A 10,327-nucleotide genomic window follows, 5' to 3' on the forward strand; every position below is an offset into this window, starting at 1 on the left:
CCGGTCTGCAGGCCGGATGCAGGCCGGGATCCTCTCCGTGCAGGCCGGGCTAAAGTTCATTTCAGCCTCTATATTTACCTCATCCCAGTAATGTTTTCCAGGTATGTTAAACTTTAGCTATAACATATAGCATGTTAAAAGGCACCATTGAGCTTTATTCAATTTACATTTAACTTTGAGATTTGCTTCATGGGGAAAAAATCATGTTACATATCCTACTACTATAAATGACATAAAATTAATGTTTTTCAACATGTATTACTCTCTATCCTATGTGAGACTCTTCATAAGTGATTTAGAACTGTAGTTTTCAACACTTTCATTTGCAGACCCATTTGGAAATTTCAAATGGAGGTATGGACCCCTTTGAATTGTAGGTGTGGGTATTCATATATGTTTGATCTTAGACATCTTTTATTAGACCCCTTAGATATAATCTGTAGTCCCCCACGGGTCCACAGACCACAGGTTGCAAACCAGTGGTTTAGAAGATGGTTTGAAAAAAAAAAAAAAAGTAAATAAGATAAACATTACAAAGCAATAAAATTCTGACTCCTGAAAAACAGGACCAGTGTTCTGCTAAGTCAATTGTGCTGATTTGACTAACCTCCCATTATCATATAACTATTGCAGCCACCCCTTAAAATAAAAGTTTAATTGATTTGTTTGATAGCACATTAATAACTTCAGTGATCTTAAGTACCTGTATGAAAATATGGATGGTATCGAGTGTAGGGATGGTTATCTTGATAGAATAAAAAGGAATAAAATAAAGACGGGGACAAAAAGAGAGATCTAGAGTAATTGTGTGTTGTAAAATAGCAGTTTTTTTTGACAATATTTGGAATATATGCTGAAGAATTTACTGTAGCTAGCCAGAATATGCTCTAGATGTATCTTTCCACTTGCTTCTTTCTTTCATCATTATTGAGAAATGCCATATACTGTAGTCACCCATACCATCTACCAGGGGAAAAAGGGAAACTACCTGCTATGACAATCTGGAAAATAGTAGTTTTTTTTATTAATGTGATTTATGTGTATGTGTTGGCTTATGATAGCTACTGCTATGGAAGTAAGTTATAAAGAGTTGTTAAGAGTATCAAATGCAAAAGGTTTAGATCAGAAAGGTGTAAAAAATGTCACATTTCTCTGGCAAGAAAGCCTTTTGACCTGATGTCCTACAGGCCTACTAGTCCATTGTCCCTCTTAATAAGTACCAGTGAAATATACAGAACAAAAATGTACTTGCACTCCCTGCGCCACCCCCCGGCCCCTGGCCTGCATTCCCTGCCAGACAATGTTCTGTACCCTGTGAATTAAATGCAGCTCATTCAAGTTAATTGAGAGTCATTTCAGGACAAGCCTGTCGGGCTTTGTGCTCTCACTCTCCACCTACTGGGACAGAGGCAGAAATGCAATTTGGAAGGGCTACGTGTATAAATGGCTGTGCTGCTTGTATTCTGATCCAGATTGAAACCTGAATCAGATAAGGACCACCTCAAATGAGATATCTATTTACAGCCAAGCATCCCAACAAATGCTCACACTCTATGGCTAAGCAAGTTACTCCTTGGACCCCAAGTAGGAACTGTCCATTTTTTTCAAGGCTGAGAAAAGACAGGCCCAGAAAATATTGGGAGTTGATTAAGAATATATGCAAGCGTTACATCTAGGTAGATTTAACCAGGGTTAGGTTGATCTAAATGCTCACTCATGAAGGCATTCTCAGAGTTTAAATTGGTCAAAAATGGCATGCCTAATCCAAGTTCACCTCAGGTGTTAGGTCACCTGAGGGGAGGAATTCACTTAGATCGAGAAAGTGTTAATCTAAACTACAAAGGAGTCAACCTGATCTCTAGTGAATACTTACATGCATTCACAACACAGTCCCAGGACTGAGAGAGCCCAGCCACTTGCCTCAGCCTTTTGGGCTATGCTGTTCTTACCCCCCACAACCCTGACTAGTTTTTTTTAGCCCCTCAACATCTCCCTCTCCCTTATGGACCTACCAACCCCTCCACAGACCCTCCAACCCCTCCCCATGACTCCTCCTCTCCCTCCCATATCCTGGCAGCCCATGGGTGAGGTGACTCGGGCTGCCCACATTGCTCCATGCAGCAGTGAATGACAGCAAAATATTGTTCCCATTCTAAGTTTAAGCAACTTAAAATAAAGTACTTAAACCTAGACCAGGTGCAGAGAATATTTTTATGTACCCTGAATGTCCAGGAAGCTCCCCAGAGAGTGCCAGTGAGGACAGATGCACTAAGAAAGGGACATGCAGACATGGAGAACATACAATGAGGAGAGTCTGGTCCGGTCACCAAGAGATATAGCTCAGGTGGGCTGAGAAGACCTTACAAAACTGACAAGCAAAGATTAAGGTAGGAGGAAGAACAATGTTTCTAAGCCTATTGTTTTTATTCCACATGTTGTTTACCCATGGGGAGGATAAAAAAAATCAAGCTTTTGTTTTAAGGACACTAGTTAGAGCTGCTTTAACCAGCTAACTGGTCACAGATACCAAGAGAAAAAGGACACACTGGTAGCAAATGCATTTAGGTTGATCAGAGTAACATGACTGGGAAAAAGAGGAGCTGAAGCCCAGAAGTCTGGTTTCTGAGTGTTTGGACTGAAGGGTTCCTCTTAGAATAATGAGGTCTAAAGCACAGTTTATTCTATAGCCATGATATCTGGGTGATTATCTGGGCAAAGAAAAACTGATAAATATAATGGGCTTAATCTTGATTTCACACTGGTGTAAGTTATGAGCAGGGATCCTGGTTTTCTCTAATAAAAAAAATCCTCAATTTTCAGATTTAAAAAATAACCCCAAATCCAATATCTGTAATTAAAAATAAAATGCCACTAATAGATACATAGATCTATCTATTCTACTAGTGGCACTATATCTATTAGTGGCATTTCATTTTAATGGATGATTTCTAATTCTTGACTTACACAGGTAGTAAGAAGATTTGTCCAACTAGGAGAACCAACCCTGACAGGCAATGAACAGCGGGTTTCACTAATTTCATCAGCAGCCTACAGTAGGTGCTGTGAGGACTAGCACTCCCATCACACTTTTCTTAGTTTTAAACCTGGAACATTTTTTTTTTTTTAGGTGAGAGTGCAGCAATAAAAAACTTGAATAGAAGTCTTAAAGCTTTATCAATGACCGATTCTTTACTCCACTCATCAAAGACCACTGTTGTTCACCTAAAATAAACAGTTATTCATCATGCTCCATTTGCTGTACATTTCTCTCCCGCTCTCAGGAAAAGCATTGTGTTCCTCAGTATGTATGGTACCACTACATCTGAGCTAATTCTTTTGTTGTCAGCGACTACCAGAGTCTCGTACTGTCCTGAAAAGGAAACTGTAATTATTCTCTAAGTTTTTCTTCACTATCCACTGCACTTCATAAAAAGAAAGTTCCCTTTTGGTTTTAACAATTTGTCCTCTCAAGTGATCTTAAACTAACGCTTCAAGGTTTTCTCACTTAACTGAAGAGTATTTATAAATTTGTTTTAGCTGCAATATCAGTATCACCTAAGAAGTAAGGAATGCTGGGTTGTGGTTTTAGTAAACTGATGGCCATATTTTTAAGTAACTATTATTGGAGTGGAAAATTAAAGTAAAAAAAGGTGCTCTCAAATATTCTTTATACTAAAACCTAAACACTTGTTTGTTACTTGTTTCATAAGTATTAGTATAAATACTAAATATATGGTTGAACAAGGTTGAATAAGTAGAACTTTGTGTAGCTCTTCTTGGTATTAAAGCTTAGCTTTTCCATCCTGGGAGGAGAATCAATAAAAGGTGACTAATCATACAATGTGAATGGTGAATATTCAGCATGACTTTCATACATAATCCATAAACTGAAATTTATTCATATAAGGCGTTTTTCAAACAAATGGAAATAATGAACAATTATTAGAAATTGTAGTCTTTTCCCTGATAATTAAAAAAAATAATAATGAAAGGATGAATTTTTTTAGAAATAAAGCCTCAGTGTGAGTTACTTCAATTAATTTTATGCCAAGCCAAGCAGTAGAAAAAGTAAAAGAAACATAACTCTAAATTCACAGTTAAATCTAATTTTACGGCATCCTGTCAGAATACTACCACAGAGTGAACTATCACACTGGGGAAACCTAAGCACCTGGCTTCAATTAACCATCAGTCCTTACAGATTAATGCTAGAAATAAGAGAGGTTGCTAGAAATATGAGGGGTCTGGGGTCTGGTAAGTGAGATGCAGCTCTTTCCAGAGAAGCAGCGTCCATTTCTAGGAAGGATGATAGCATGTCACTAGGAGAGACAACTACTGTAAGCAATGGATATTGAGTTGGAGGAGATTTGGGCACAAGCTGAGGCTTAAATTTCCTGGAGAGGAAAATGAACTTAAGGGGATGTGGGCCTAAAGATTTTGGGTGTAGATGGTGTGACAGAGGGCATGCTCAGGGCCAGGTCTCATGCCAGCCAGCCCACCTGTCTCTATGGGGCAGTCTGCCTAGTCTTTCCTGCCATGATTTTGCTGTTCCCATAAACTGGTGGTATAATGTGGAAGCCTGTCCATTTCTAGCCCTGATGCCAGGGGGTGCTATCTGTGGCTCCAAAACCTTCCCTACATCGCAGCCCATGCCTCACAGATGGCCTCCACATGGTGTAATCAGAACCTACACCACAGCTGGTCTCACGGGGACTCTCCCTCCCTCCCTGGAGCAGCAGGTCATTGTGCTCAACCTCCAGGTCTTTCAACCCACACTCAGCTTCCTTGCAGAGGAGGACTTACCAGGGTCAGGATTCACCCCTCACTCTCTGGTTGAGCCCCCCACTTGGTCTCTGGCCCAACTACAGCCTCAGGCTGGAAGAGGAGGGGGAAAAGTGCCTCCAAGCATGGAACAGAGCTCCCCCCCACCCCACAGTGGGGGTGGGGTTTGAGGAAGAGTTCCCATGTGGGACTGGGCAACATTGCATGGAGCCACTCCTCCCCACCCCTCAGTGGTGGGGGAGAAGAAGGGGGAAGATGAGAGGGGGGCTTTATGTGAGGCCGCTGAGCCCATCCCCAGCCCTGGAAGGGGACTCTTCCCCCTACTCCTCCCCCACCTGTAGGGTGAGGGGGTGCTCTGTGTGGCAGTACCTAGCCAGAGTGTGGAGAGCAGCTGTAACAGCTGCAGCCACAAGGGAAGAGTCCCCCTCTGGGGCCAGGAAGCCTCATATAGAGCTCCCCCACCCCACACTGGGGGGAGGAGGAGGAGGGGGAAGAGTCCCTCCTAGCACAGAACAGGTCCCTCCTCCCTGCCTGTCAGGACAACCATTCCTGCATGGTGCTGTTAAGGTGTAGGGGGCCAGACGAATGGTTAATTCCTCCCTCCATATCTTCTGGTCCCTTCTGCCCTGAAGCTGGTGTCTGTCAGCCCCAGGGGCCACTGCTGCAGCCCCCTCCCCTCTGCTCCCCAGCTGACAGGCAGACCCTGACTGTGGTGGGGAAGGAGGGAAGAATGAATCCCCTTCCTGTCCACTTTGCCTTAATGGGGCCATGCTGTTCAGTGTCTCACCATCTCCTGTCCCTGCTCTGGCTAGAAAGCAAAGGGGAGGGGCCAACCCAGCTCTGGAGCCAAACAGAGCCCTCCCCTTTGCTTTCTAGCCAGAGCAGGGACAGGAGATGGTGAGACACTGGACATCAGTGAGAGCATGTCAGATGCTGGGGGAGTCTGGTTTATCTTCAACCAGCAAGGGGTCTGGGACAGACATAGGATAAACCAATTTAAACCAAATCAGTTAAGTCTGATACTACATTCAATCAGGTTTATCTCAAACCTGTTTCAGCCATTTTCAGACTAGTTTATGTGCACGGAATGTCTGTTCTGTTGCAGGTTTAAACCAGTTTGGGTGATCACTTAAATTGACTTATGTGTAATGTCTGTCCCTAGCCAAGATGGCGGAGTTGATTATGGGTTCAGGAAACTGGAGAAAGGTTGGAAGTCAGTCTAGAAAAAAAATGTCAAATACAGGAAAAAGGTCCAATAAAAAGAGAGATAAGAAACTAAGACTCCTGAGACTCGTATTATAACTATTAAAACTATTAAACTAGTAATTATTAAAACTATTCTTCAAAGAAAAGCACCCCCCCAAAAAAGAAATGTATTTCTTGCTTAAGCCCCTCTATCCAGTATTTTTTTTTTATTTTTAGTAAGTAAAAAAACATAGAGGCCCAATATAGGATTTACCCTCCCAGTTTAGGTGCCTAAGCCCAACTGAGGAAGATTTGGCAGCAGGCCCGGTTGGAAGTAATCCGCAATTAAGCTAACTCATTCTCTGGGGCTACAGTAAAAGGGCTATACCCAAAGAGGCCATTTTAAGCATAGCAAGCGGTCAATGCAAGCACTGTTTTGCTCTTCCCCTAGACACACAAAACTATACTCAAGATGGATTTTGACTCCTGGTTCTGGTTTCTCAGACTTGATTGTCTCCTGATTCTTGTTTCCCAATCCTGACCTTGGTTTGTTCAGCTCTGCAATCCTGCCTCCAGCTTCTGACTTCAATTCTCCAGCCTTTTCCCCCTGGACCCTCATACCAACTTCTGGACCTTTCCTCACCACCCAGGTGATAGATCATGAATTTTCCATCTTGGTTCCTTACAGCTCAGGCTAACTGTGGGGTCAACCAGATATTAGAATCATGGAAATATAGGGCCAACTACTAGGAGTGATTAGGTAATTATTGATATGGCATCTGGACTGAGGAGCCTGGTTCTCTGAAGGAAAAAGTCTAAAGAAAATATGTTTTCTAATTTATAGTGAGGTCAGTAAATTCCTCCCTCGTTCTATATGTCATTGTTTTAAATAATTTCTCCTTTACATACTTGTGACATAAGGGCCTTCTCTGACTGTCCCTGGCCTGCACAGCTGTGACTTGCCACTGGAGGCCTGGTGAGCAGGGGCAGGGCTAGGAGCTGCAGCTTTGAGCTCTTACTAGAGGGCTTGTAGGCCAGTACAGGCTTCTTTCCCTTCTCTACAGTTGGGATGTGAGTGACCTTGGGATACTGGAGGACTTTAAACTTGGGTGCCACATTTGTGGGGAGTGGCCACACCTTAGTAGAACAGAAGCTTGATAGTGCAGATCAAAGATCATCCTGCCCTAGAGTGGTGTAACTTTGACCTGCATAATGAGTCCTTAAAACTACTTTAAGGTGTTAATGCAAAGACAATCCAGGGGTAAAGTGCTTCAATTACTGTGTAACAAGGGCCTAAGAGAGTGTAAAGATAAATTGTTAGTAACTACAGTCAAAACAATGTTGGTGAGTGGGATGATCAATCCTTCTATATGTCATTGGATGCCCAAAGATGGGTCAAAATTTTCTGGGATTTTACTAAGCAATGCAGAGACAAAAGTCAATTCTTATTCCATACCTTATATAGTTGAATTCATTTAAATGGTCTATGAAATCTGAATTTATTTCAACCCTGGTTTTGAGTAAGGGTTGTTGGCAAATTCCTTTGTCACAAGAATTGGAAGAATATACTGTTCTGCCTGAGAGGACTTGAACAAAGCTCCCATCACAGTGGCCTATTAGGCCCAAGGGTTGGAGAAATCATTCTCTCTTCCACCTGTCAGGAAATACTTTATTACTTACTATAGCAGGGGCAGAAAACCAGGTCTTCCCCTTTAAGATTAGTGCATTACTTGTAAACCACTGAACCAACAAGTGGGAGGATGGCATCTATATTTTGGCTGTAGTTATTTTGTGCTTGGAAATTTTTTTCTGGATTTGGCCATGAAGGTGATATAGGCAAGGAATGTCTAGTTTGTGAATCCCATTACAGATTCTAAAAGCATGACTTAGCTGATCAGCTTCTCAGTGCTGTCGGGCAATTCTGCACATAACCAGAAGCAGAAATTAGGTACCTAGAGAATATCACATGGGAGATTTTAAGTGCCTCCATGACAGTTGACTGGGAGTTTTAAGGATCTAGATTTTGGACTTGGACTTGCTACCTAATGTAGTACCTACTTCACTTTGTGGGCATATGACTATAAAAGAGAAATGGAAGTAAATGGGAAGCTCAAGAATTAAAGCACATAGATCAGGGCGGGCAATTATTTCATGTGGAAGGCAACTTAATGAGTTTTGGTGAGTTGTCAAGGGCCACAAGGTAAGCCCTGCCCCTTCACAGATGCCGCACCACCTGGTCACCATTTTGGGACTAGAAGTCCTGACCCTAACACCTGAACTTTGCCACTAGAAGTCCCTCCCTTGCCCCTGGAAGTACTCCTTTTTGGGGGGGTACACACTCCCCCACTCCCATGGTAGATAGCTGCTGCCAGTGGCCGTAGTAGTAGCAGCAGGTGGGTCCCTCAGGGCCCTTGTGGCCTGCGCAGATGCTGCTGCCCAGCGGCAAGTGGCTCCAGCCAGACCTCTATTGCATGAGGCTCCCTGCAGCACAAATACAACTCCTGGCACTTGTGCATCACTGAGAGAAGCCTTGCGCAATAGAGCTGGCCACTCCTCCCTACCACTTCTGGCAGACTCCCAGTAGTTGCATATGACAATAGGGAGCAGGAAAGGCAGCCAGCTCCATTACGTGGGGCTTCCCTCCTGGTGGCACACGCGTGTTGAGAGCTGTGCCATGGAGAGTCCCATGCTATAGAGGCAGACTGGCCTGGCTGCTTCTTGCTGTCACATGCAGCTTTCATTGGAGCTGCATGCTGTTGGGTATGAGTGCCTGCATGGACCAAGGCCCTGAAGGCCATTGTCTGCTGCTACTGCAGCTGCTGCCAATGGCTGTGCACTATGGGGGGTGGGGACTGTGTGTGTGGAGGGGGTCCCCACACCTTCCACCCTTCCGCACTTCCTGTCTACCTAAGCTCCACACTCCTGCCACCCTCCTGGGCAAAGGCTCCATGCTGTCCCCTGCCCTTTCTCTACTTGCTGCCCAGAGTGAGTTCTGCAGCAGGAAGATGAGGAGTTGAGGAGTTGCTGGATGCTGGGGAAGCCAAACGCAGCAGTGGCATCAGCCACTCCACTCAGAAGCTGCTGGCTGGCTAGGTTGGAGGCCATCCATGCACAAGGGTGGGAGCAAGATGCATGGGCTGGGTGGGGTACAATTAATTGGTAGGCATCCACAGGCCATGTTAAATTGTCTGTCAAGCTGGATCTGGCCCATGGGCCATATTTTGCCCACCCCAATGTAGATAATAAAGGATCCTTACTTGTTTTGTTCATCTTTTGTTTACAAGCTTATTTAAAGACATTTAAAATGATCTAAAATACCCAGGAGCTTTGAAATATGCTAATTAATTACAACACAATTTACCACTGAAAACAAGAGGTGTATACTAGTTTCTGGATGAACTGCGCATATTATAAGCCAGAGGAAAGGAGGAGAGTTAAAGCTTATGTTCATTCTCTTTCAAGTTCCCACTGTAAGTCAGTTTTTAGCTATTTTTTAAAAAAAATGATCAATGATGAATTTTGAAAATATAATTTTAGCTTTAGAATGCCCTTTAGTATATGGGTATTGTGCTTTACATTTATTTTTTGAAAAAGAGTATTTGAAATAACCAACACACAGAAACATCTCTAACACCAAAGAAAGATACGGTGGGGATATTTCCAGTTTGTCTTGGAGCAGGAAGCTCTGAAAAACTCTTGAGGAAGCCTACATTCCGAAAGATTTAAAATACAGTTTTAAAGTTTCTAGCAGCATGGAAGTCCTGGATATGCAATACAGCTACAACTTCTGAGGTTCATTCTTTTTACTAGATGTTATCCTTTGATAGGACTGTGCTCTTAGAGGATCCATTAGTGTAGCTTAACACTCTGGAAGAAAAGTAGTTCCATTGTTATGAAGACCACGAAAGAAAGTTCTTGCTGGTGTCAGTATAGTATTTCTCTAGGACTGCTCCTCATTGCCAGAGAAACTTCTTTCAGAAGTTGCACTATTTTAAACATTTTGGGGTGGCTGATGATACTAGCTAATGGAGTTACTTAACACTGCTAGGTTACCACCCTGCTGAGGGCACTTACTGCTGCATAGAGGAGCAATTACTTCTCGCTGAGATGTGCTGCAGTGAGACGGCTTCCAAATGTGAATACTGCATCTGCACTCTTTTCTTGTGCTGTCTGGATTTTAACTGCCTGGCCTTATATTGCATATGTTTTCTATTACTCAGAAGAAGTCTTGTTTATTTAGCTATGGATGACTCTTTTAGAACCAGATAGCAGCCAAAATAATGAAATGGGTAAAACACCATTTTTTTAAATCTGACTTGGATGGGTTTTTATTAATTTTGATTTCATACAACTCTATCTG

The sequence above is a fragment of the Gavialis gangeticus genome, unplaced genomic scaffold (assembly GCF_001723915.1).
Source record: "Gavialis gangeticus isolate Ggan-Ray unplaced genomic scaffold, GavGan_comp1, whole genome shotgun sequence".
NCBI lineage: Eukaryota > Metazoa > Chordata > Crocodylia > Gavialidae > Gavialis > Gavialis gangeticus.